The sequence below is a fragment of the Antechinus flavipes genome, chromosome 3 (genome assembly GCF_016432865.1).
Source record: "Antechinus flavipes isolate AdamAnt ecotype Samford, QLD, Australia chromosome 3, AdamAnt_v2, whole genome shotgun sequence".
NCBI classification, from domain to species: Eukaryota; Metazoa; Chordata; class Mammalia; order Dasyuromorphia; family Dasyuridae; genus Antechinus; species Antechinus flavipes.
The window spans coordinates 35,114,166-35,141,314 of NC_067400.1; the positions used below are offsets into that span (position 1 = coordinate 35,114,166).

General features: G+C 40.0%; 1 protein-coding gene across 1 annotated transcript in view; it reads right to left on the bottom strand.

Moving 5' to 3' along the window:
* Nucleotides 1-24,093, bottom strand: part of TBL1XR1 (TBL1X/Y related 1) — a 141,414-nt gene extending 117,321 nt beyond the window's left edge. Inside the window, 1 exon segment of the mRNA XM_051983193.1 lies at nt 23,977-24,093. The gene's annotated coding sequence lies outside the window, so the exon portion shown is untranslated.
* Between the last annotated feature and the right edge of the window lie 3,056 nt (nt 24,094-27,149).

A 27,149-nucleotide genomic window follows, 5' to 3' on the forward strand; every position in this document is an offset into this window, starting at 1 on the left:
GCAGGCTTCAGCTTTTTATCAATGATCCCTTGGCAAAGCATTAAACATATGAGTGATGGGACAAAGGAGTGGGTAGAGCATAAAAAAAAAGAATCTGGAGGACAAGAATTTTTGTATTCTTAGTGTATAATGCCTAGCAAAGTAGGCATTTAATAAAAACAAAAGTTGAGTACAAAGAGACATACACCAGTTTTCTAGACACTCAAAAGAATAAAGTTTCTTGTGGCTCCACAGTAAAAACCATGGCTGAATAGGATGAAGGGTTATGAGAACTACTGTTTGTTTTTATGTTACTTTGTCTCATGTAAAAAGGCAAAAATTCTAATATGAGAAACGGTAAAATAGCCACTTTTCATGTATATAATGGCATTCAGTTGAATTTGTAAGAATTATTGGTGTCCTAAAAGAAGGAAAATAATTTCCCCCATACTTGATTTCATTTTAATAGATGAAAAAGCAGCCAGATCACTTCTATTGTAGAATAAAGAAATTACATTTGCAAGCTTTAAGAATATTTTTATAATGGCTTAGAAAATTACCTCTTTCCAAAGGACATACAAAGTCAGGGATTTACTACCTGCTTACCTGACACATAACGGTCACTATTAAAAAAAAGAGATTTTCAAAATATGAAAGAAAAACTCTAAAAACACCAGTAAGAAAAGATAAAAAAGGAAATTAAGATCACAATTCTAGTTCCTATTCCCTAATCATTGTTATAAAAGGATGATTTGGAATATCCAAATCGCGCTGCTCAAAGTGCCTCAAAAAATGTTGTTGAATTAAATTACAAAGAGTTAAGTTCATCTTCAATGATTTAATCAATCACAAGCATTAGTTTGGTGGTCTAAAAAATTTACATGAAGTAGGTTTGCCCGGGTTTTCTCCCCCTGAAAGAATCATATAAATATAAGGTAGGATACATTAAAAATTGATTTACTTCTATCAAGTTATCCTTCTTTTAAAATCTCAAAATTTTGGCCACAGATAATCTTCTCTAATTAGTAACACTTGGGCCTCTGAATCGTAAAATGAACACTTACTAGTGATTTTTGCTTGGGTGTGGTTTTTTTCCTTAGTAGTTTAATCTAAAAAAACATGGCAGCATGGGAAGACAAGGCCAAGAGCTGAGGACAGTTGGGTATGTTTGGCTTCAGAGTTTCATCAACTGAGGGAATTACACACGTAAAGCAGAACAAGCTTTCATTAAGCATTCAGGGACTTTGCTGGACTGCAGGGGGGGTGGGGGAGTGGACGGGGGAGGAGTGTTAAAAGATAAAACACAGGTTTATACAAGCCCCCACAGACTAAAAGAATGGTGGCCTTGGAGAGCTGAGGGATTGAGAGGCTTCCCACGAAAGGTGGCCCTGGAGCTGAATCGTAAAGGAGTAAATAAAGTAAGAAAATCAGCAAATAAAGCAGTGTAGCCGGCCCCTGTGGTGCAGAGATCACAAGATCACAAAGATTCTGATCAAAAACGGACCTAAAGACAAACCCAATTCCCTCATCTTACAAAAAAGGAAATCTAAGAGTCAAGGTGATTTAAGGGTCATGCAGTTAGTAAGTAGCTGAGTGAATATTACAAGTCAAGTCTTCTTAGTGCAAGTTCAGAAAAATCACATATAAGAAAACTGGGAAAACAGGAAAGAAGGCCGTAAAAAGTTTCAAATGCCAAACATAGAAATCTATATTCTATTTGAGAGATTATGAGGAAGCACAAAACTTTACTGAGTTGGGAACTACAGGAAAGACGAAACCAAAACCGGCCCTGAGCAAAAGCACCAAGTCAGGAAAACCAGCTAGGAAGGGACTGCAATAGTTCAGGCCTCTAAGCCTGTGGCTGCCTTAGTGATGCCATAAATGAAAGCATGTGATGATCTCTGAGATTTCAAACCTGGGTCAATGAGAGGATGATGGGAGAGAATTCTGATTGGGGCACAGTGAGCTGGAGGCAGCAGTGAAGCAAGGCTGGAGCTGCATTTCAGGACTTGCCTGTCCATGGTTGCATTCTCTCCAGGAGAATAGAAACTCCTCAAGGAGAGAAGATTTCTTTTTTCTTTTTTTTTCCTCCATAAATTCAATAGCTCTGGGCCCAGTATCTTTAAATGAATTTGTAAAAACCTATTTTTTAAAAGGCATCCTCCACCAGGTAATCACCAATGAGACCAGGAATAAGCTCCTAAAGGAAGAGCTAAATGCTGCTCCCATCTTTCCTTGTACATTCCTCAGGCCCCTGCATAGAGAAGACTTCACAAAAATGTTTGCCCATCATATGAATGTCATTAGGCTTATTTGATAATTAGGAAAAGAAATACTCCTAAAAACTATGCAAAATGAATTTGTACTTAAATGTGAATGCATAACCATTGAAAGCCTTAATCCTCCAAAATTATGACTATTCCTATTTCCATTCCAAAAGAGCCAGAATCCAAAAACTTTAAGAATTAGCTATTATTTTTAGAATGTAGATAGTTTTAGAACACTTGGGATTGAGATTAGCTTAAGAAAATACTATCAACCTGAAACCCTCTGTCACAAAATTTATTTTCTTTCTACATTAATTACAATTAGAACACATACACAAAGAAAAAATATGCAATGCCTAATTAAATCACACCCGATCATTTCTGAATACATATTATTAAACCTATGATTAATGGATAATTAGTAAAACTGCCTTACAACTGTAATGTCTTTTCATTCCATTTATTTTTCTTTTTTTTTTTTTTTTAAAAACTTGAGCATGGGGGTGGCTAGGTGGCAAAGTGGAGTCAGGAGGACCTGAGTTCAAATGCCCCAGTATAGACACTTGACACTGACTAGCTGTGTGATCCTGGGCAAGTACTTAACCCCCATAGCCTCTAATTAAATGAATGAACAAACAAATAAATAAATGGAATTTTTAGAGCCACAAACAACAACAACAACAACAAAAACAAAACAAAACAAAACAAAAAAACCTGGAGTACTAGCTCCCTTTCCTGCCACCTTCCCAAACCAATTAGCCTCATCACATGGAGAAGGCTCCAAATGAGCCAGTCAACCATTCTATAAATTAAGAGATTTTCTTTTCCTCATTCTGCCCTTCAAGGAACTACAAATGTCCCTTTTTCCTTTATATTCTCATTCTACTAGAATAAATTTTCACACATTAAGACATCTGTGTAGACATATAGAAAATATTATAATTAGTAGTCACATCTAAATAAAACCTTTTTTTTTTTTCATTTTTAATGAAAATGACTACAATTATCCTCAGATGTTTGCCGGTGCTGTTTCTTCAATCAATGAGGGAATGTGAGCATTTATTAGGTCAGCATGTCTAAACGTTAGGCCCCATTTTCCAAAGACTTCCACTACAAACACCAATCAATGCTACCCTGCTATGATCTGGGTAGTCTGCCACAGGATCCTTCAAAGTAAGATTCTCCAGAGGCCATGTGGAATGCCTCAGGAAGAAAGACACCGTCTCCTTCTTCCACAAGTGTAAATTCAGCTCATTCTCATTATTTGTGCTTCCAAAAAACCCCAAACCTCTTAATACACCAGGCTCAGTTTCATGCTCAAAAACAAGTTCACCTCATAGTCACCTGGTTCTTTTGCACAAAGTCTCACTGGGGGATGACACCCAAACAGCTATCACCTCACCCCCAGCTGTCAGCCCATCACAAGAGCAGGGAGGAATCTTTAGTGTCCAAGGTTTAGGACTGTCCCCTACATGCATCCACCAACAAGCTAGCACCAGCCCTTGCTGAACTATGCAACATTTTGCTCTATTTCACACAAGACCCAGTGCTGGGTACTAAGTACACACTAAGGTTTAGTCGGACACATGGTACCAATCTCAGAGAAGAACCGAGAGGACAAGGACCAGGTATGGTTTCCAAGAAGACATTTTCTTTGTGCAGAATGCCCAACAGGTAAAGCCTTCCTACAAGGGCCCCACTACGGAGTATCTGCAGTGGGAGCCCAGCTGAACCACAGGGGGGCTGACAACAGCAAAGGGACCCAATGATAGTGACAAACTTGTTTCTATCCTTGGGTAAATCCTGTCACCCTAGGCAAGCATCACTTCTAGGTAACGGTTTTCAAATAAAACATCATTAACGTTTTAAAATACTTTAATCTTTCATTAAAGGGATTTATATATGTATGTGTGTGTACATGTAAATATATATATGTATACATATATATCTCAAAGTCTAAATAAACACTGAATGGAGAATACGATTTGTAATTTTATGAAAATGTGTTCAAGTATATTTTCTTAAAAGTTTTTATTTTGCAGGGGGAAAAAGCTGGCTTGCAAGGAACGTTCTCCTATAAAGCAGAGTGTTCACCGAGCAGCTGCACTCTAATTCATTTCTACTCTCTTCCCCCACCCTCCAGCACACTTTGGGGACTCCCAGCTACAAAAAGTCCCTATGAAACAGCCATCCAGGCTGGGAGCTCAACTCCCTCCCACAAACACGGGGACATTTCCCTCAAGACACCCACCTCGCAGGGCACAACAGCTGACTTCAGAGCTGGAGGAACTCATGGCTCAAACTGATTAATCTCCAGGCCTCTCGAGGTAAACAGACCCACAGCACGTTTTCTCAGGTATGGCCAGCACACTCACTCCTTCCAAACACACTTCCAAACAGTTCCCAACCTTATCAAGTCTTAACTCGAGGTCTCAAGTCCTTCTGAAGTACTGCTATTCACTTGAAGGATGAAAAAGTGACACCCCAGGCCGTAACCCCCGTCTGAGGGCTCAGGGCCAGGACAAGGGCATTAATACTTTTTAAAAATCTTTCAAGAGCCGTCCGGCCAGCCCACGTGGCCCAGGTAAAGAGGACAGACTAAATTCCAGTTCAATGTGCTGTACCTCAAAATGCTCTAGGGGCAGGGCCCCCTCCCCACCCCACCCCACCCCCAAGGTAGATCACGACTAAATGTCAAAATGACCTTCATACAATAATGTAGACAAAATCAAAAAGGAAGCAATAAAGCCCTTTCTACAGCAGACATACATTCATTCCCCAGCCCTGAGGGAGTTTATATTCAAATGAAGGAAGACACATAACAAGAAGGTGGGGAGGAGAAAGGGAAAGGAGGTACTTTGCTAGGGGGCAAAATACCTAAGGAAAAGAAAGCCTATAATGCAGTTCCAAGAGGAGAAATGACTCGGCAGCCACAAGAAACCCAAAGCCACAGGAACAGATGTGCTAATTCCAGCCCCAAGGCCTATTGGATAGAGCTAAGCCTGGGACATTAAGTGGGGTCGCCATGAGCTCCCATGGGGCCACAAACACTAACTAGCTGTGTGATCCTGTGTAAGTCACAGACCCAGCTCTCTCAGTGTCCCCAAGTGTCAAGGAGAGACAATAAGAGCTTCAACCTCTCAGAGTTCTTATGAGATTTAAACGGAATCACGCCGGTAAAAGCACTTCGCAAACCTTGAACTACTTCGTTAAGTGCTAGTCCTCATTATTATTGCTGTTATTTCCAGAGCTGGACTGAGCTTCTAGGAGAAAAGGTTTCTGGGATTAGGCAGAAAAAGTCCCGAGCTGGTCTGGAGCAGCACAAAGCGTGGCGGGCCCAGGGGGCCTCCTTACTTAGGCAGAGCCACTGGCCAAAGCTTCTGGAAGAAAACTGAGACGAGCACCACCACAAAATCATAGGTTCAAAGATAGCTTAGCAGCAGATGTGGAGTCCAGCGCCATCTTTTTACAGATGGGAAAACTGAGGCCCATGCAGAGGCAGCAAATATTTGAGGAGAGATTTGAACCTGGATTTCCAGCCTCCAAAACCTGTGCCCCAACTCTGCCTATAGAGATAGGACTGGGAAAAATCCAAGAAAAACCAAGAGGGACCAATAGGGCCACCAAATTTACTACAGCACTAGGAGACAAAACTGAATAGGCAGAAAAGATCTAGAAAATGGGGAAATTTAGAATACCAAGGACGGATCCTGCGGCTGTATGTAGCTGGTGACAATTTTGAGCAGGTAGGTGATATAATTAAAACAGTTGCTTTGAAAATTAATTTGGTGAAAGCCATATTAAAAAAAAAAAAAAAGTTCCCAGATTCAATAACTACAAAATGCCATCAATAAGCTTAAATTTTTATTTAATATTTATTTCTTATATATGCTCAGGGTAAGATAGTTCTCCTTTTCATAGTTCAACTTTCCCCATCTCAGTTTCAATATATCTTGATTCTGCATAAGAAATTCAATGGGAATTTTGGGGCAGTTTTGCAGAAGCCACAGATGACACAGGGAAGTCAGTGGACAACAAAGAATCTTTGACCAAATACTTAACCCAAATTTTACCATAAGATTTAAATTCACTGTATAAATCAAAAAGAAATGCTGATTATATATGACCAATTCTGTTGGACATATGTAGCTCTTCTTAACAGCAAGGTGATTCAGGCCACTTCCAATGGTACTGTGATGGAGAGAGAGCCATCTGCATCCAGAGAGGGGGGCCTATGGGGACTGACTGGATCACAATGTACTATTTTCACTTTTTAAAATTGTTATTTGCTTGCTTTTTTTGATTTTTTTCTTTTTTGAAATGATTTTTCTTGTGCAGCACTATAAATGTGGAAATATGTATAGAAGAATTGCACATGTTTAACATACACTGGATTTCTTGCTATCTAGGGAAGAGGGTGGAGAGAAGGAAGGGAAAAAAATTTGGAACACAAGGTTTTGCAAGGATGAATTTTGAAAACTATCTAGGCATGTTTTGAAAATAAAAAAGCTTTAATAAAAAGTGCTCTATTGACCAAGGTTGGGATTTTTAAATGTTCCTTCTTATTCTCATGAATGACATTGTGCTAGCAGCAAATCTAAATCCACAATTGTTCACCCAACTCACTGCTCAAAAAAACCCAAGTGGCTGAGCAATGCCTATTGTTCACCTTGGGATTGGCAGGTGGACATCCCATAAAGTTGGCTCATCTTACACAGACACTGCACAAAGACACTAAAGAAGCTGGGCCAAGGACTGCAAATGCAAATGCAAATGCATTTAGGAAATTTTCCAGGGTTCTTAATAACCTCACAATTCGCCCCCTCCAAAAAAAAGTGATACTGTGTAGCTAGGAGTCATGATAAACCCATCTCTAAGGAATGAAATATGGAGATCAGCCAAAGGGCATGAGTAGGTGGAAAGGTTGGGCAGAAGTACCATAAAGGAAATCAGAGAAAGCTGGGGCTCTGAATGTTTAAGAAGACCAAGGGGCAATAGATGGCAGACCTTGGGCTTCCTGTCCAGAGCTCTAAAGGATGGTTCCCAAGAGGCAGAAGTCTTGCAACAAAGTTAGACAAAGTAAGAGAGGGCAGATGAGCTTAAGATCTCCTATTTGGGGCACTGACATTCTTCTGGTTAATCAAAGATACGATTCCCTGTCTCTCTCCCTCACACACAGAACCAATTAACTGCCAAGTGTTCATCTTTCTACCTCTCCATTCTCTCATCTTCGCACCCTTCTTTCTACTCATATGTCCATCATGCTCATCTGAGCACTGAGATCACTTCACCATGGACCTTCTTGCATCCACTATCTCCTGCACACATATCCTGTACAAGCTAACAAAGCGACCATGACATTCCCTATACAATAAACCCAAAACTTCTTAAACCATGGTTCTCAATTCCATATGGGATCACAAAACTGAATGTGGGGATAGCAAAAAATAAAACTTAACTTTTTGTGTAAAAATAAACAGCACATCTATCTCATTTGTATTCATGTCTGTTAAGATGGTTTCAAAATAAATTTCTTTATGATTTAACGTGAGGAAGCATTTGATTTGTATACCTATTTTATGTACCTTTTTACCCAAAATTTGCAAAAAATTTCTCAAGCAAAAATTTAAGAAGCCCTGCAATAAACTACCAATGGGGTCCTTTCTATAAAAGAAATATTAGGCTATAGAAAGCATAAATCCTTTCATTTAACGTTTAAAGCTCATTTCAACTTGGCCCCAACTTAACTTTCCAAAATCATTATATACAACTACTCTTTCCCACATTCTATCCTGCAGTAAAATTAGTCTTCCTGCTGTCCCTCACACATGTAACACATCTCCTGGCTTTTACCTCAAAGAGAACCTGGTTTCCTTAAAAAATTCTATCCAAGAACCACGTTTCACATTGAGACTTTCCTTATCTCCCTCCAAAAACTGACATTATATTTAATTTGTATGTATTACTTTATGTACATGAAGTTGTCTAGAATATCATCTCTCTCAATATCATCCCAGGTTTCAACACAAGAAACTTGGACTACACCCCAGGAAATAACTTATGTGTTGTCTTCTCCCCATTAGAATAGAAGCTTCTTGAGGACAGGTTTTTTGATAGTATGCCCAACATTTATCCCACAGCCTAGCACAAAGTAAACACAAAAAATGATTTATCTATATATTCAAGTTGTCTAAAATGTAATCTCCCTGGGGAGAGAAATATATATTTTTTTTGTTTATGTATGCCTTGTGCTTAAAAGAGTGTCATGAACACAGCAGGTTCACAGTGCTCAATGACTGATGATACAGATCTCCCATCAGTAAGATCCAAAAGGATGAGAGAGAGAGAAAGAGAGAGAGAGAGAGAAAGAGAGCGAGAGAGAGAGAGAGAGAGAGAGAGAGAGCAAGCAAGAGAGAGCGAGAGAGAGAGAGAGCGAGCCCTGACACACATGGCTGAGAGAGTAAACTGTATCACCAAAGTAAGCAGGCTTATATATCTGAACATTGTTAGAAAGTGGTATACTTTTGAAGATATGTATTATCCTAACACACAAAATAGATTAATGGCTTTACCCTTTGGGTAAATATATATGGGAACAGAGTAAAAATATGTATTGAACCTGATGCTGGCTGAGGGCACTTGGGAGCTCCAAGGAAAAGTTATCTGTGCCTTCAGAGAGTGTACTTGGAAACCCAAAATGATGACAATATGAAACAACCTAATGATCATGATTAAAATTGTGCTTCAGGATCATTATGAAATGAAGATGGGATGGTCCAAGATGTTTTACAAAGGCTGGATCTTTCAAAAGGAATGATTAGGCTGTAGGCACTCCAAAAGGAGGAAACCAAGGAGTGAATACCACAGAAAGGACAGGAATCCAGAGGACATAAAGGGAAGTAAAAGGAGAATGGAGGGACCCCCAATCAACATACCCAACTTGAAACGTAAACCCAAAGATTCATTTAGAGAAAGCAATGTGGAGTTGTAGAGAAAAGCACTAAGAAACTACAGATCTAGTGACATCAATCACCCCAGGTCCTAAATCTGGTCAAGTCCAACATTAGCTTGCAGGACCTCGAGTAGGACACTGCCAGACAGACTTTGGAGTTCACCAATCTCACTTGTAAAATGACTCAATAGTTTTTAAGCTCCTTTTAAGCCAGCTCTCAAAACTGTAGAGGTCATGTTTTACAAATGAGGAAATTGAGACTCCCAAGTTTTATGCATCTGTGACAGTCACTCATTGACCATTCAACCCAAGAAAGAAGACTGGGATCTACCAGCTACTGCACTAATAAAGATGGTCATTTTTTTCAACAGACTGCAAGTTGCAGTCACTTGGGACCACCCCCAAAATTCTCAATCAGTGAGTAACCCTAGAGCAAGGCATCCCTAACTAAACACAGCTCCTCAAGAACATCTTTCTAGAAAACATGTTCCTCATGTAGAGAAAATAAGACAAGTAACAACAGCCAGTACTCAGACAGCAGACCTCCTGCCCAGACACACAGCAGCAGCACGGCTCCTGACTCATGACCAGAAATAGAACTACATGATTGTGTACAAACTAAACACAAGCTTCTTCTATCCAATCTATTTCAAATCAAGAGAAAAATAAAATTGACAACCATGCAGGACAAAAGCAAAATCCATGAACACTGATGAATCTTGCCCTATCTGGGTTTAGAAAGATTAGAAAGAATTTAACAGTAAATGCAAATTAGAACCATTCTTTCTCTAAATCTTTGTAAGAAGGAGCATCTCCCCCACCACATCAATGAAAAACTGAGATTATTAAAAAGCAGTTTCATTCTAAATAGGTTTTATCTCATTTGAGTCCAAACATTTTATAAACAAGCAAAGTGTGCGTTTTAGGACATTATCCATTCACTGGTAAGCTCCATAGTAACTCATGAGTGGCCCTTCATTATGACCCCAGTGATTGCTGACTACAGATCTGGTAATAAAAACCTAAGTCAGTAAAATTATCTCAGACTCTCAAACCTTCTCAATGGTGTGTAACTTTTTAAAATTTACATATGAAAGCAGTTTAAAGTTATTAGCAAATCACAGAAAGTTACTGAAGCCAAGGATTCAAAAATATTCATGTTGAAAAGATTAAAATTTGACAATATTTGAAACCAGTTCATTAGCATATTTCCATGCACATTTATGAAGATAAAGCAGATACTTCTTGCCACTACCATTGCTAAAAACTGGATGGCACTCTTTTATTGATTTTGTGGACTGAATATATCCTTCCAGATACAAGTTTTTCTTTCCTCTATATAAGAAAAGCAATATGAAAACTGGATACAGAAGAGCATTAAGATTATTAGCTCCAATTACCAAAAACAAAAGTAAACACAAAGTAAAACAACTTTCTGAGATGACAATAAATAGGAGAACTTATAATCCACACCTTATCCTTATCCTATCTACAAAAACTGCCATTCTCAAAATCAAACAGATCAGAAAGAGAAACTGCTCCAGCCAAGGTCAGCTAAGCTGGTGTTTTAAGTGTAAACTTTAGAACAATTAACAAGGCAAGCTTTGTTGAAATTCTCTTAGTAACACAAAAAAAGTATTCAATGAAATAAATATTAGGTACTTACTGTGTGCACTGCAATAGACTTGATGTTCAAATAATCATTTAATTTAATCTAATCATTTAATACTAAGTATTAGGCCAGCAGTGGTAATACAAAGCCCCAAAAAATAAGAACATGGCTCTGCCCTCAAGGCATTAACTCTGTACACCATACATAAGCACACAAAATGGTTCATTGGACAGGGAATCAAAACAAGTCAGTTATACATTAGGGAAGGGGGATGGCCACAAGCAGCTAGAAAAGAACCTTTTCTCATAAAGATGATCATGAAAGCTTGAAAGAAGTGAAAACTCCAATAATCAAACTTTAGATACACTAGGCCCCAACAGGATGTAAAGCACATATTAGTGATTTTATAAACCATATTCTTCTAATGAATTTAATGAATTAAATTTAGCTATTAAATTATTATATATAAAAAATTAATCTAATGAATTAAATTAAGTCAAGATTATTCAAGACTGGAGAGGTAGGAGTGGGAGAGGTCAGTTTTCTTAGAAAGGGGGGGCATTTGACTTGGGTTTTTAAAAGATGGGTAGGAATTCAAATAAAGAGGAGAAACAAAGGCATTGTAAGCATCAAGAAGAGAGAACACCAGAGAAAGGGCAGAGATTGGCAAAGAGCTGATTCCAGGAACAATAAATCCCTTCACATAGCACAACCATTACAGGACAGCTCTGCCCTTAGTTCCCTGCCACTAGCCAATTTTGGAATGGAAAGATAAAGAGAGGAAGAGAAGAGGAGAGAAGGGAGAAAGCTCTTTCCAAGAAAGCTGCATATACACTTCTGTTGTACAAAATTCCAATCTCTGAAGTGGTTCCAGCAGTACTAGTCCCTCAGAAGAAAAAAATGACAATGAACTTCAAAATTACTAGGCATTCTTTGAAGAGTCTGCAAATTCTGACAGCAAGTAAAAGATTAGAAAACCTCAAACCAAATGACAATAGCTAAACGGAGCTGAAGAGTCACTATAAAACTGGGTCCAACAACTTACAAATCCATTTTCTAATCCGAGCTGGACCCTCACTGTAGCAAGGCAATTCTTCCCTTCATTAATCAATTCTCTAGCCGAAAGACCACAGCCAACAACTTTCTCAAGCCTCTCACTATATTCTTTCTCCCCAACATCACAGCTAAGGATCATGCCTCATATTTTGCTAAGAAAATGAAGGCCATTCACCATTAGCTTTTCTCATTTCCTTCACTCCAACTTCTGTAGTAATAGCCCTTCTTTTAGCCACGGGTCAACTTCTCTACATTTACACGTAATGGGAACTCTTCCACTTCTCCAGCAGATTGCTTCTACTATTATTCTATCTAATCTCTCTCCCCCAATTTACTGGTTCCTATCCTTAAAAATATAAAAGCTAAAAACCTCTCACTCAATTCCATCAAGTCTACTAGGAATGATTCAATACTTCTCCCTCTCTATCTATATTTAATGTCTCCAGTTCTCTTCTGCACTGATTTTCTAACTCATCGCTGGGGAGAGAGAGAAGAAGGGACATTTGACTTGGAAGGATATGATGCAATTATATTTAAGATCTGCAGAGGAGCCAAAGGAACAGAAGCAGAGGCAGAGAAGGAAAGTTACAAGAGTGCACAGCAGGGGAAAAAAAAAACACAAACTGGACACTCAGGAGATAGTTAAGTGACCTCAGAGAACAGTTTCATGGGGAGATGGAGAAAAGGGAGGCGAAGGGGCAAGAAGGGGGAAGAAGGTCTAAGAGTGCACAGGAAGGAAGGTGGTGGAGACAGCAGGAGTATTTACTGAGATCAATTTCTTCAAATACAAACTTGTATTCGAGAGAATAAAAATCAGATGAAAAAAAGCTCTGTCCACTTTCACCAAGCAGCCCACTGAATTGGCAAGGCCATGAAGACACCTCCCTAGCCAGATACCTGGCAGGCATTTCCTCTGGGCAAAGTCCCACCTGCTTTCAAATGCCACTTTCAAGCTGACCAGTGCCCCAAGAGAGGGAAGCTATTCTCTAAATCTGGCTAGCTCACCCTCACAAAGACGAATTTCTTTCTACCTAAGGCACCTCAACATCAGATCAGGGGTAAACCCTTTCTACCTGAAGAGAAGGGAGCTTGGGCTACTTGCACAGATCCTAATAAACCTGGATAAAGCTCCACATGTGGGCTAAATATTGCTGTTCCCACTTGTCTAGAGCCTAGGTTAGTTGTTATCAGCAAAGCTCCTTCCCAACTCCAATGAATTCCCCCATTGGTCATGGCAGCTCTCTTCCCCTAGAAGCAACCACTGCCCAGGCGCAGCTGCTGGGCAGAACATCTCTCACTGGCTCTGGCTGCCCGGCCAGTGCCCTCTATCACCAGCTACATATGACCCCATAAAAGGATAGTCCAAGAAGCCTAACTGACAATATTGAGGAGGCTCTTCAACTACGTCATTAGCTTTTCATACACTCAAAGTCTTGCCCCTGCCGTCATTTGATCGTCAAAAATAAAAAGGAAAAGACAAAATATACATTTTTGTTCATTTAACCTGTTTAAGTTGAGTCAGATGTAAATGATTATAAACCATATGATGCGTCTCACAGCATCAGCAGTTGGAGGAAACCACTACCTAATGGTGACTTCTCTGGCAAAGTATTATCAAGTATCTCCCCCCCAAGCAAATTGTATTATTCAATAAAAAGATGTCACATTTTTTCTTCTTTAAAACATAAAATTAAACATAAAAATTCTGAGGAAGATGCCCCTATAGATCCTGGAAAATCAGAAATTTCAACTTATCCATATGATATTCATAATCACAACTTTGTAGAATAACTGTTTCATGTTGTGTTAAAATGCTAAATAGTCCTACACAATACTGGCCAAAAGCATAAGCTAAACATGAATTCACATGATGCCAGATGCTATTTACCTTTATTTCTGCAGTATCCACCCTGATGTCTTCTGGAAGACACAGTGCTAAGAGAATACTAATTTTTTTAACCTCTCTCAAACAAAATACAAGTTGTCATTTAATGTTAATATAATTCAGGTGCTTATGTAAAAAAAAAAAAAAATCTAAATATTTCCCTACACCAAGCCACCAGCACTTACGGTTCCTAAAAATATTAAAACATACATAATCACAAAATTTATATGAAAAGTTTCACTAAAAAAAATTATCTGGAGAGCAACAAAAATCTAAACAAAAAGAAATGATGAAATATAGCCATTTATCCATGTACTAGAACACCCTTCCCTGTGCACCTTGCCATCTTCTAAAACTCATCTCTTTTATAATCCTTTTTCTTCTATATATTTGAAAATATTCATATTTGAAAAGGATTAGCCCATACAGAAAAAGATCAATTTTTAAAATAAATAAATTCTAGTCCATTTAAGACATTTTTCATAGGCAACAGGAAAAATTTTACTACTCACCAATTCACTTTTTCAGCTCCTACTCATAGCTACAGAGTAAATGTACATTCCCTTTTTGTGTAATAATGCATTTTATTTAATTCAGCTATTTCAACTCAACTTTCCCTCTTTCCCAGGCCTGACTCAATGAAACCTGCTCTTAGAACAGCTAAAAGTGACAACCAATGTGCCTCTAGGCCCTAAAATTAAAATCTCCAGAAAAATACACCATTTCCAGGGCATCAAAAAAAATTTTTTTTTCCCAAAATTCATAGTATGTGGATTGCAATAAAGCCATATTTTTTCCTCAAATCTCTTTAACATATGACTTTATAGAAGACAATCAGCTTCTTCTATCTGCTGCTGCATTCAATCTACTGTGATGTGTTGTTTAGGCTGACGCTTATGAAGAAAAGAGAGAACTGTTTTAATAGGCAAATTAGTATTAATACAAAAATAGTTCTTATCCCATGAATCCCCTTGAAAGGTTCTAAGACCCACAAGATTAAGTCATTCCATCTTTATCCAAAGAACTATTCACTAGCTCAGACTTTAAAGGAAGTATACTACATTGGAAAAGACAACTAGATTTGAAGAAAAATGGGTTCAAATCCCAGGGATTCAATTTACTAGCTTGCTTGACTGAGGCAAGTCACTTAACCTTAATTTCTCTAGCTATAAAATGGGGAGTGGTAGTGTTCAGGTAACCTTTGAGGTCTGTTTCTGCTCTAACTCGAAAACTATGAAAAATTATTCAATCTACCCAATCCCCCAAACTCTGAAATGTGTCCTTTCAATCAATCTTTTCTTTTTCTACCTATCCTTCAGCCCTTCCCACTTCCTAATCTGTCTCCAACTTCCTTTTCAAATGCATAAATAACACTCACCTTTCTTCTTTTATTTTTAACTGTAAAGTTAAATAATTGAAAAATTCAATGTCCTCTTTGGATCAGAGTATCTTTCATTCCCTTTTCATTGGCTATATAGGCCCCACAAATCCTCAAGCCTGGATACCTCCACCAATTCTCTGATCCTGCTCCTCTTACTAAAATGAACAATCAAGCTGTCCAGCAATCCTTTTATTCTTCCCTATTTGACTACATTACTCCCAAAGCAGCGTTCTAAACCACCTCTTTCAGAAAGACCACACTACCTTTTAACTATGACCTCACCTCTAATTTAACTAGAAACATTTAGGCCACCCAGCATTCCCTCCTATCTTTTACTATATATCTCCAAGTCTCTCATTTTCCTTGTCAAAGTTCACCCTTCTCCTTTTGCCCCTGACACTTGCTTTATTCTCCCAGTTCCTACTTACAAATATGACAACTCTTTCTAAGTCTCTTGCTGGATCAGACCCATTTTTCTAACGCCTCAGCTCTACTGAGACTAGTCTTTCTCTTTACTCCTCCTTCCTGATATCTACTCCAATAGGTTCTATTCTAAGATAGTTAACACCCAAATCTACCTAATCTCTTTCATGTACAAACAGCTCCATATCTACAAATGCCTACTTGATTACCTGGATGTCTAAGTCATAAGATCAAAGATTTAAAGCTAAAAAAAAAAAAAAAAAAAGACCTTAGGCCTATTTAAGAGCTTTTACATTCATTTCAGATGAAAAAATCGAGTCCAAGAGAGGTCCAACCTGCCCAAAGTCCCATTAAGAAGGAACATTCAAAACCAGGTCCTATAACTCCAAGTCCAGTATCCTTTTGACTACATTAACAAGACAATATATATTCAAAACAATATATATATATTCAAAAAATCAACTTCCCTTCTAAACCTATTCCTTTAAATGAACTTATTTCTGTAGAAGAGTCCCATCCAAGGCTTCCCTCACCAGTCTCCCACATGCAGGTTATCAAATGTCCACTCTCATGTCCACCATCCTAACGAAAGTCCTTCTTATTTCTTTCTTGTAATAACTTCCAAAATGGTCTCCTTGCCTTCTGCTTCTCTCTTCTGCAGGTCATACATTCTTCTTACAGCTGAGTCAAGATGAACAAGCCTAATAAGTCCAATGGTTCCCATTATCTAAGAATCCAGCCTTCTTCCCCAGATATATTTCACACTGCTCTCCTTCACATTATATTCAATGGATCGACAAGTTTTATTATTCTAGCCAAAACAAATTGATCATTGTTCCTCAAACTGTTTCCTTACATTCACCCTAGAAGGTATTTGCTCCTTATTTTTACTCTTCTAGGTTCTTCTTCTTAGTTATTGTCCACCAATGCTCCTTTCTACTAATTACAAGCCCCTTCCCTGTATACAAATATACAGTAAAATCAAAACTCCTCAGAAGCAGAGACTACCACTTTTGCTTCCATATCCCAAGCACTCAGAACAGTGTCTCACACATACATTAGGCACTTGATAAGAAAAGACTTGGACAATTAGAGAGGACATTCCAGAGGAGGAAGAACATCAGTAAATGCACGAGATGAGTTTTGAATGAAGACAAAAAGGTCATTTGTAACTATCAAGTAATAGAAATTAACCAGCAGGAGTGGGACCTATAAAATTGTATTAAAAGTCAAGAAGGATTTTAAAAACAAAATTATGATACGTGGGGAGGGGGGAAAGAGGGGGTGACATAATCAAAGTTATTTTAGGAAAATGAGCCTGGCAGTAGTATGTGGATAATGCAATAAAGAGGTAGAGACAACCTAGGAGGTAAGGCACTAATAATCCAAGTCTTGGGTGCTGTGATGATTAATAATAATAATTATAGCTAATATTTACATGGTGCTAACTATATCTGCTTGCTTTACAATATTTTGTCTCATTTTATCTTCACAATAACGCTAAGAAATATGTGTTACTACCCCATTTAAAGGACAGGCAAAACAGCAAGTGACTAGCCCAAGCACAGTGGGTAACCTTCAAATCCCCATTGAATCCCTATTTGAAGTCTTTGACCATGGAAGCTAGTCATACAATTTTCAGTTTTCTCAAAATTAACAAGGAAATAAAACACTTTCACTAAAAATTTCACAAGATTTTGGAGAGAAAAACACTTTGTTGTTAAAGCACAAGAATAATTATTTTATCATCATCATAAGAGACTTATTATCTCACTGTTTTGTAAATGAAGAAAATAAGCATCAAGAGACATTAAGTGACTTCTCCAAGACCCATACAATTAGTAAATAAGAGGCAGGAAAGCTTTGAGCTGGGTGTCTCTCATGACTCCAAGGCCAGTACTTCTCTATCTCACAGTGATTTCACTTCTTCAATATTGTAAAGTCACAGAACCTCACAACAGAGGACTTCAAAGGCTATCAAACCAAACCCATTGGAAACAGAATTCCTTCTACACATTGAGTGTAGCCACTGCACTCTTTTAAGACTTCTAGAGAAACTATCTGCCCTCCTAGATAGCCTATTCTACTCAAGAGTCTGCTCTAATTAATTTGTCTGGAAAAACAATCCTTAATCAGACTCTATTTGTTCAAGTCATTCCTTCTGGAACTGCCTTTTGGAGCCAACAGAGCAAGTTCTCTATCACAACCCTACAAATATGTGACAAGAGCCAGCCTGTCCCAACCTAAGGCTTCTTTTCTCCAAGCCCCACCTTCTCAGTTCCTTCCATGGAGCCTCACATAAGATTAAGACTTCACCATTCTGTTGCCCTCCATTGTCCACCCTTCGGTTTATTCACTGGTGTAATCTGTTCTTTAGAAAACCATTCCAACTTGCTACAGTCATTATTTCTTTGAGTGTCCAAACTTATAAAATGGATTAGAGATGATTCCATGAGGGCCACAGGAATGTAGGGAAGAAAAGCATTGCATTTAGAATATGAAAACATGGGTTTGAATACAGCCTTATTATACATAGGCATTTCTCTTCTTTGGAGCTCATAAAATGAAACTGGATTAAATTATTAAAACTAAAACTATGATCCCTAATTATTGTTTTGAGATAAACATAAATTGTTGCTTTTTATTACCTCATATTTCTTCCCAAATTTGGGGTCAGATATCTACAGATATTTAAATCAAAGAGATCATTATCAAATTCTCTTCTGGTTCACAAGAACTTTCACTATTTAATACCATTGAGGGATGGGAAAAAGACAAGTGAGAAGAATACAGTGCCAGAGTTGAGGTGAGGGACAGCCAAAGAAAGATGTGGAGAAAAAACATTGAATTTACTTCCAGTCAGAAGACACTGGTCCCAGTCTGACTACTATTATTTACTATCTATGGGACCTCAGGTCACAATCACTTCACTTCCCTATGCCTCAGTTTCCTCAGCTATAAAATGAGCAGGCTGGACTAAAGGCTCTCTACAACCCCTGCAACTCCCAACACTGCTGTTCTGGAAATGAGACTTGAGCATAGAAAATTTCACTTAGTCATGTCATAATCTGATCCCTTCCACCAAAGCCTGACTCTCTAGCTTTCCTCATGGTTTTCAGGTAATCAACTCTGTATTCTCAGAAGCTGTGCCAGAAAACACAAGCTCTGGCTGCTTTCAGTTAACCTGTTAGCTTTCTGGAAACCTACTCTATTGAGTCAATCAACTGTAGAAGTGGGTATAGCAATGGGGCCTCAATTGTGTCGTAAAAATTAAGAAATGATATTTATAATTGTGTCTTGGTCTGAAGCCTTCCCTGATCTGGTGTCTTTTAAGTATAGAAGGCTTAATCAATTTCAGCAACTGACCTCAAATTTCTGAGACTCAATCGTTAACATTTATTGTGGCCAACTAAGTGAAAATCATCTGGTTTATGGCTACCAAACCAAGATTAGGAATGTCTTTTTGTTGTTGTTGTTGTTGTTAATTTAAAAAAGAGAGATTTTTTTTTCTTTTCTGCTGACCATACTAAAAAGGGTACTACTTAGGGAGAACTTAGTTGGAGAGAGGGATTTTCTCCAAGGGCATACTGTTTCTATTGTTCTATTTGCAAATCAAAAACTCTAAACTTCAACTATGTATCTTTGTTTATGCTTCTGCTGAAATTTCAACTTTTGTTTCATGCTAACCATTGAACAGAAGTTTGAAATTGCTTAGTGGAGAGCAGTCTGCAAGAAGCAACTTTGTCCCTTCGTAATACGCTTGTATAAACTGCCTGACCAAATTTGGCTAAAACACATGGTTTAGATTATTTCCTTTCCACCTAATCAATAAATATCTACTATGGGCCAAGCACTGTGTTAGATACAACAAAACTACAAAACAAATCATAAAAACTACAAAAACAAAAATGAAACAGTCCTTGTTCCCAAGGAGTTTACAGTCTAGCAAAGTAGACAAGAAAAGCCTCCTTGTTGAAAGGTTTGGCTAATACAAATTTTTGGCCATGGCAACCTCTGAAAGAAGGAAACCCCCAAAGCAGTCCATAGTCCCATAAGGTACACTTCTACTGGACTGATGGTGGTAGAACTGAAGAAATGGCAAAAAGAGAAGGGAAAAAAAAAAAAAAAAAGACATGGAAGGGCATAAAGATTTGAAAAAAAAAATTAAGTCTAGTGATGAAGTTAAGAGAAATAATAAACAGTTTGAGCACTACTGGAATGAGGACTCTAGAGTATGGGATGAGGTGGATGTTCTATGAAGGGGCTTAAGGAAAGACAGACAGGCATAGGGTCTAGTCCAACAGGATGAGATCCATTAAAGTACTAAAAGTCACTTGACCCAGTTAGCAAAAAAGGTGTTAAGGTAACATATCGAGGGCCCTACACACACACACACAGACCACCACCACCCCTACTCTAAGTAGCTACACTAAACAGAGAAATAGTACTGATAATCAGAGATAGAACAGGACCAGTAGCAATAGCAGCCCCCAGAACCAGAGGGCGAATATCACTGCTAAAGTCCTATACCACTTCAACAATTCCAATGAGGTTTCCTTTCTTGGCCAACCTTCTTACCTTTAAAGAACTTCAACTGCTTAGTGAAGAGAATGAAAAAATATCCTGTCTCCAAACCACACCAACTTTGGAGACAAGATTTCACACCCCTCTAAGTTTTCAGCACCAGTGTTTTCAAAAAAGGGCCTTCCAGCTCATATAGTCCAAAACTCTCCTTTTACAGATGAAAAAACCGAAGTCCAATGGAGTAATTTAGGACAATACATATTTATTAGGAAGCTCCTCTGTGCCCAAGCACTAGATATATTTGCCTAAGGTCATATAGTTGGTAAATGAGAGATCTGAAACTTGAATCCAGTCCTTTGGCCTCAACATCAGCCCCTCACTAACTATTCTGCTTTGGCCTGCTTTTTTCATGGATTCTTCCCAGACTTACAAAAGCTCTCTAGGTAGAATTTACACCTCTAGCTGATTACATATTAGCTTCCCTTCTAGCTCCTCCTTTCAATGTGATCTAACTTTGTAAATATTACTTAAGAAATGGAGAAAATGACATCCTAGTTCTCAAATCCACACACACACACACACACACACACACACACACACACACACACACACACAAAACCAATATGCCCTCCACCTCTCCCCACCTGCCAATGGAATACCAACAAGTTTCCATTATCAGCCATTTTGTATTCAAGTAAAACTTAAGTGAGCAATACCAACCAAATTCTCCTTAACTTCACCAAAATATGACCAGTCGAAATTTCTTCTTATGCAATAGCACAATAGTAAATTATAAATGGTGATTTCCTTTGTCAACCATTAATATGACAAGGTTTTATTTATATTGAACTGTTATACATGAACAGATGTATTTATTCAACAGGTTGTCATTCAAAAGGACCACTAATCACATCATTTTAGGTAATGTGTATGTTTATATTATGCTCCTTTCCTTTTTAGGTATTAGTTTGAATTTCCCTGAGTACATAAAAGTCAGTTTTTAATGTATAGAAAACTAATTCTTTTGTTATGCTTGTGTTATTGTCAACAATCTTAGATATTAAAACATAAGAGTTCTGGATATGTGCAAAAAAAGTTATTAAAATTTTACGCAATCCTTGAAATAAATATATGTATACATAGCAAAAGAAACTACTCTATATTTCATCAAAACTAGTCTAATTAGGAAACAATGTTAACTTGGTAACACTGATTAAACTCCATACACAAAAGTTTAGGGTGTGTTTAAAATAACTTATCACATGTAATTGACCCAAACCTTTAAAATTACAAAAAACTTTCTCAGAACATAAATCATTTTTTATAAGTGCTGATCTTTATTTTCATTTAAAATAGGAAATGTAACAACTCTTTTTATGTTAATTCCTATTTAGTTAACCTTCCATGTATTGATTAAAAAAAACTTAACTGTACTAATGATTGTGATTTCCTTATCTTTTCAATAAATTGAAATTCACATCTCTCACCAGTAATTGCAGATTAGTAATATGCAATACTCAAAGCAAAATGTTTGTTTGTTTTTAAGTATGATTTCAAAACCACGAAAAGAAAGTACATAAGGGAGTACATAACTTTCATAAAGAAGCATTAGGAATCCAACCACTTATGTGGTTAGCCAGTTTTTCTTTCTACTACTGCTTTGCCATCCTCACTGTCACTCCTCCCCAAGAAGCAAATGCTAAATGCTTCTAGGAGTTGTCAATGATGATATGGGAGGCCTGCCATTAAGCTTCCAAGGAACAAACCTACATACACCCTGTTTTCATGGAGACAAACAAAGCTATCTTGACTCCCTTGACTAACAATTTGAGATAGCAAGAACAGTCTCAGGTGATCTGGGAATAATAACACACACCAAAGAGGCACCTAGTCTCACTTCACAACAACAAAAAAGGAAATCACACTGGGGCCGGTAATAATGTCACTAGCATTTGCTTAAAAGCATTAAAACAAACACACACACACACACACACACACACACACACTCACACTCACACTCACTCTCTCACTCTCTCACTCTCTCTCTCTCTCTCTCTCTCTCTCTCTCTCAATTGGTTTAGGCATGTTGAAGAAAACATCATGAGGACCCCTTATTATCCACACACAAGAGGGAATCCCCAAGAAACAGGAGAGGTTATTACTTAATTACAACTTAGCAAAGGGGAAAAAATTTTAAACCAATCAAGCTCAAATAATTATCCATGCCTTCAACAACCCGGATTTTATTTAGCACAGCTAGCAAATCAACAAAAGGAATTCTTATTTAGAAAACAAGGAAGCTGGACGTGACTATTAGTAAAATTCCCAAAGCAGAGCATGTAAATTACACAGATAGTAAAATGTCACTTAATAACAGACTTATTTTTAAATGGGAAGAGATGGCTGCACAAACCAAGGTTTTAATTAACAACAACACTGAAAAATATACAATCATTTTAAACCTGACTTAGGAGCTCTCATTTGTAACTTCCAAAAGATTAAGAGTATGACATTATTTGGAAGCCCAACGTGAAAAACAGTACCTAACCTACACAAAGTTTTATCCAAAAGCTTACTGTACACATTTATGTTCATTGCATTAAATTTAGCTTGGCTGAAGATATAAAATAGTTAATGTTCCAAAATTGTAAGTTTCCCTAAAATGATGAATATATGGTAATGCATTCATGGAATCATTCACACAATATCTTCAGGTTAATTTCTACATAAAAGTCTGCTTCGGCTGGAAAATACACCAATAGGGTAGTTTCTATCGAACTACAGCTACTTTATACTAACAACGTGGCCTTTACACTGTCAAAAAAAAAAAAAAAATGACCGTTCTAGCCAAAACTTACCAGCAAACTAACAACTTTGCTCAAAATACACTTTTAAAAACAACTTCAAAAACACTCCTCCTCCAGAATACTTCCTGAAGATAAATTTTAAAACAAAAACAACAACAAAGTTACAAAGAAACAGCTCCCAGGAAGAAAAAGGAAACCCAAATCACACAGTGGGTAAGTGAGGACGTGTGTGTGTGTGTGTGTGTGTGAGAGAGTGTGCATATGCTTTCCCTTCCCCCTCCTTCAGAGTTCAGGCACCAAGCACATTTTTCACCCTTCCAATTACATCCCTCGTTTCCTAAAATTTACACAACATAAAACTCTCATAAACCATCCGGGAAATTTACACAGACCAAGGGTCAGCTACTTGATAGGGTGGAGATGGGGGAAAAAATTTTCCCCTTTTTTTAAGGTGTTAAAAAAAAAAAAAGAATTCTTTCCGCTTGCTGCTGGTGGGTTGCAAAAAAAATTAATGTTAATAATCATAAATATGCACGGAAAGGCTCCGTCTTCGCTAAAAATAGGCTCAAAAGGAGGCTGCCTAATGATGGCTCCTAGATTCAATCTGCTGCAAATTCTTTTCCTGAAAGCCTTCCCCAAAGGAGGGAAAAGGCACCGAGGGTGGAGGGTGCATGGGGGGAGGGGGAGGATTAAAAAAAAAAAAAAAAACAGCGAAACAGGGTGCGGGATCACCTTGCTGCCGTTCGCAGGGGCGGGGAATGGGGGGAAGGGGAGGCTAAATACCAATAATAATGAGGATAATCATATCCCCCAGTCAAACACCACCTCCCCAAAGGGCCAAGTTGAAAAATGTCTGTTACACTCGCGCCCATCCCCCATGCCCGCCACAAGGGACCGGCGCCGACCCCCCCCCAGTATAAACATCCAGCCCCCTCCCCTAAATACACAACCCAGTTCCTCAAGTACACGGCCCCTTCCCCCGTACGGAGCCCCTCCTCAGCACGCAGCCCCCTCCCCAGAACGGCCCCCTCCCGCCCGTGCCCAGCCAGCCCCCTCCCCGCGCGGGCTCCGGCCCGGCCTCCCCCCTTACCTGGCGCCGCTCCCCGGGGCTGGGCTGGGCCGGGCAGGGCCGGGGCTCGGCCGCCCCTCCCGCCCGCAGTGGAGGCCCAGCAAGTGCCCCCGGCCGGCCGGCCTCAGGCGCCTCAGCGGAACACGCAGCCCGGGCGGGAGCGGCCTCAGCTCCCGGCTGGGCTCCGGGCGGGCAGCGCGACGACTCCGCCGCCGCCGCCGCCGCCGCCGCCGCCGAGGAGCCCTCCCAGCTGCGCCCGCCTCCCTGCTCCGCGCGGGGGCGGGGGCGGGGGCGGGGGCGGCCGGGGCGGGGGGCGCGAGCCGGGCTGGGCCGGGGGAGGGGGCGGCCGCCGCGCCGCCGCCGGGCCGCGAGCAGGAGCGGAGCACGGAGGCTGGAGCCCTGCGGCTCGGAGCGGGCGGCCAACGGCTCAGAGTCTCCGCGCCGGGGAGCGGGGCGCGGGGCGCGGGGAGCGGGGAGCGAGCGCGGAGGGGGAGGGGAACGGGCCGGGGGAGGGGGAGGGGGCCGGACCAGCCAGGCGCAAATGAGCTCGCGAGGCCCGCGGCGGCGGCGGCGGCGGCGGCGGCGGCGGCGGCTCCTGCCGCACAGCCAAACAAACCCCGGCGCAGCGCAGAGCCGAGCGGAGCCGAGCGGCGCAGGCAGCCAGCGCCCGCCCGGGGCGGGGAGGGGAGAGGGCGCCGGGGGAGGGAGGAAGGGAGGAAGGGGGAAGGGAGAGAGGGAGGGGGTACAGCGGGAGAGGGGGAGGGGAGGGGAGGGGGCACACGAGGCGAGGGGGAGGGGAGGGAGAAACGAACCTGGGGGAGGGGAAAGGGGAGGAGAGAAGGAGGGGGAGGGAAAGGAGAGAGCCGAGGGGGGAGGGAAAGAGACTAGAAGGGAAGGAACAAGGAGGGGGAGGGGAGAGAGGAGGAGAACCGAGACAGGGGGAGGGGAAGGCGCGAGGGAGGGAAAAGGGGAGGAGAAAGAAGCGCGGAGGAGGAAGGGAGGGGAGGGAAAGGAGCGAAGAGGAGGGAGAGGGGGAAGGGAAAGGAGAAGGGAGGGGAAAATAGCGTGGAGAAGGTGAAGGAATGGGGGGAGGGAAATAAAAAGGGGAGGGGAAGGAACTGGGGAATGGGAGTAAGATCGGGGGAAGGGGAGAGGAGAGGAAAAGGAGGGGCTGGGGAAATGGAGCAGCGAGCCAAAGGGGGAGGGAAAGGAAAGGAAAGGAAAAGCATTTGGAGAGAGCTGGGGAGAAGGAGCAGGGAGAAGAGAGGGAAAGCGGGGAAAAGCCAAAGAGAGCAGCTTTATCTGGGGAGCTTGGCCTCTTGCCCGTTTCCCCCAGCTGCTGGGGTGGTAGGGGAGGAAGGGCACTGGGATGCCCATTCTTTTCTAAAATACACAGAGAACAGAGGCATATTCAAAGAGCCAAGCACCCAAGTGCATTTTCATTTCCGGGGCTTATTTGTTGTTTGCCTGGCAGAAGGGAGGAGGTGGGGGTGGGGAGAAACACCAAATAGGATCATAAAACATCGTTTAACTTTTTATGAAGAAAAAATACTATCAACTGGACTCCCAACTGCCCCGTGATTACAGCTTAATGGTGAGATTGTTCTCCATCTACATCATCTACACATGTGATCATATAAAAGATGCGATTACATAAACTAGTCAGATAATACACGAATATTTCTGTATGTATATACAGCCTATACATGTGTATTTGTTTGCAGAACTGTGTAAATACACATGCATGTTTGTGTACATACAGTATGTTACTTATATCTGGAAAGACATTTCATCTGTAATAAACCATTGATTTTAAATTTCCATCCAGACCCCAAAAATCAGTAGAGAAAAACACAGGAAAAGAGTATACACATGCACTAAACACCACATTATAATTGAAACGTTTCTACCCAAATGTATTGTAAATTAGGCATATGGTGGTATTTATCTTAGACTGGGTCTGTTTTAAAGGTTTGTTCATCTCGTTATTTGGCAAAAATAAGATAATTTGCTACGTGTTTACCAAATACATTTATTGACAACCGCAGAGGCCAGGGAAGTTTCTCTTTTTTGATATGGGTGTTATCACATCAGCACAAGTCATAAAATATTACTTAGAAAGGTGATAAATGTTCTGGGGGGAGGGGAGGTTAAAGTGAGGGGGGAGGATTTTGTTGTGAGTTTTATCCAGTAAAGCCTAAGGTCCTTGGGAGTAAGGATTTTTTGGTTTGGGGTTTGATTTTTCTGTTGCTGTATATGAACTTTAGGACAGTGCCTGACGCTTAGTAGGCAGCAAATTTTTATTAAAGTGAAGGAGGTAAATAGTCACCATTAAAAAAAGAGAGAGATGAGCAACTAAAATACATAGAAAGGGGGGAAGGGATTCAACTTTTTTTTGTTGCATAAACAGACCACATTATAAGCCTTCAATCCAGTTTTGAAAATATAATTTACAACAGATTCTGCCTTAGTTTGAATAATTACTTTCTTCTCCTAAGTAAAGTAGTTCATTTCTATATGCTTGTTAAGCAAGAGGTTTTGTGTGTTGGACTCTCTTCAAAATAAAAATTCTTACCACAGTGTTTTCTTCAGCTCATGCAGGGTGAATTTAATGTAGCTAAAGCACACCAGAAAATTCTCATTTCAAGTCACGGATAAGTGTTGAGAGACTAACTAGATACATTGAAGAAAGCTTCCAGTTTCTATCTGTCCATAGTCTGATAGCTTTTTGGTTAGAGGCCTAGCTAATGAGGCCAAAGCCAAAGGGTTCAGCCCAGTCCCTGAGGTCTACTTAGATTTTCTGGTATGGCTTTAGAGTGCACCCCTATGCCCAGAGAACTTACAGGTGCACAGCCTTACTCACCAGAAGAACTGAGAAAAAGAACATGAATGGAAAATGACCAAAGTCACTGGGCAGGCTGGGGGTGGGGAAAGCATTTCCATGCCTTATTAAGTATGTGTGAGAAATCATCCTTGGATATGAAAGAGAAAATAGATAGCCCCATGTTATCTCCAAGTGTATGTCCCCAGCACGGACTGTTGAGAGTTTTGCAAGCATTCTAAAGCACACAGACTTCCAGATCACACTACAGAATTAATAAGATTCCAAGACACTCAATTTTATGTTAGCATTTTTTGAAGGTGGGATGAAATCCAGGAAACTCCCTGCACTGAGGCTGACCAGTAATCTTTGT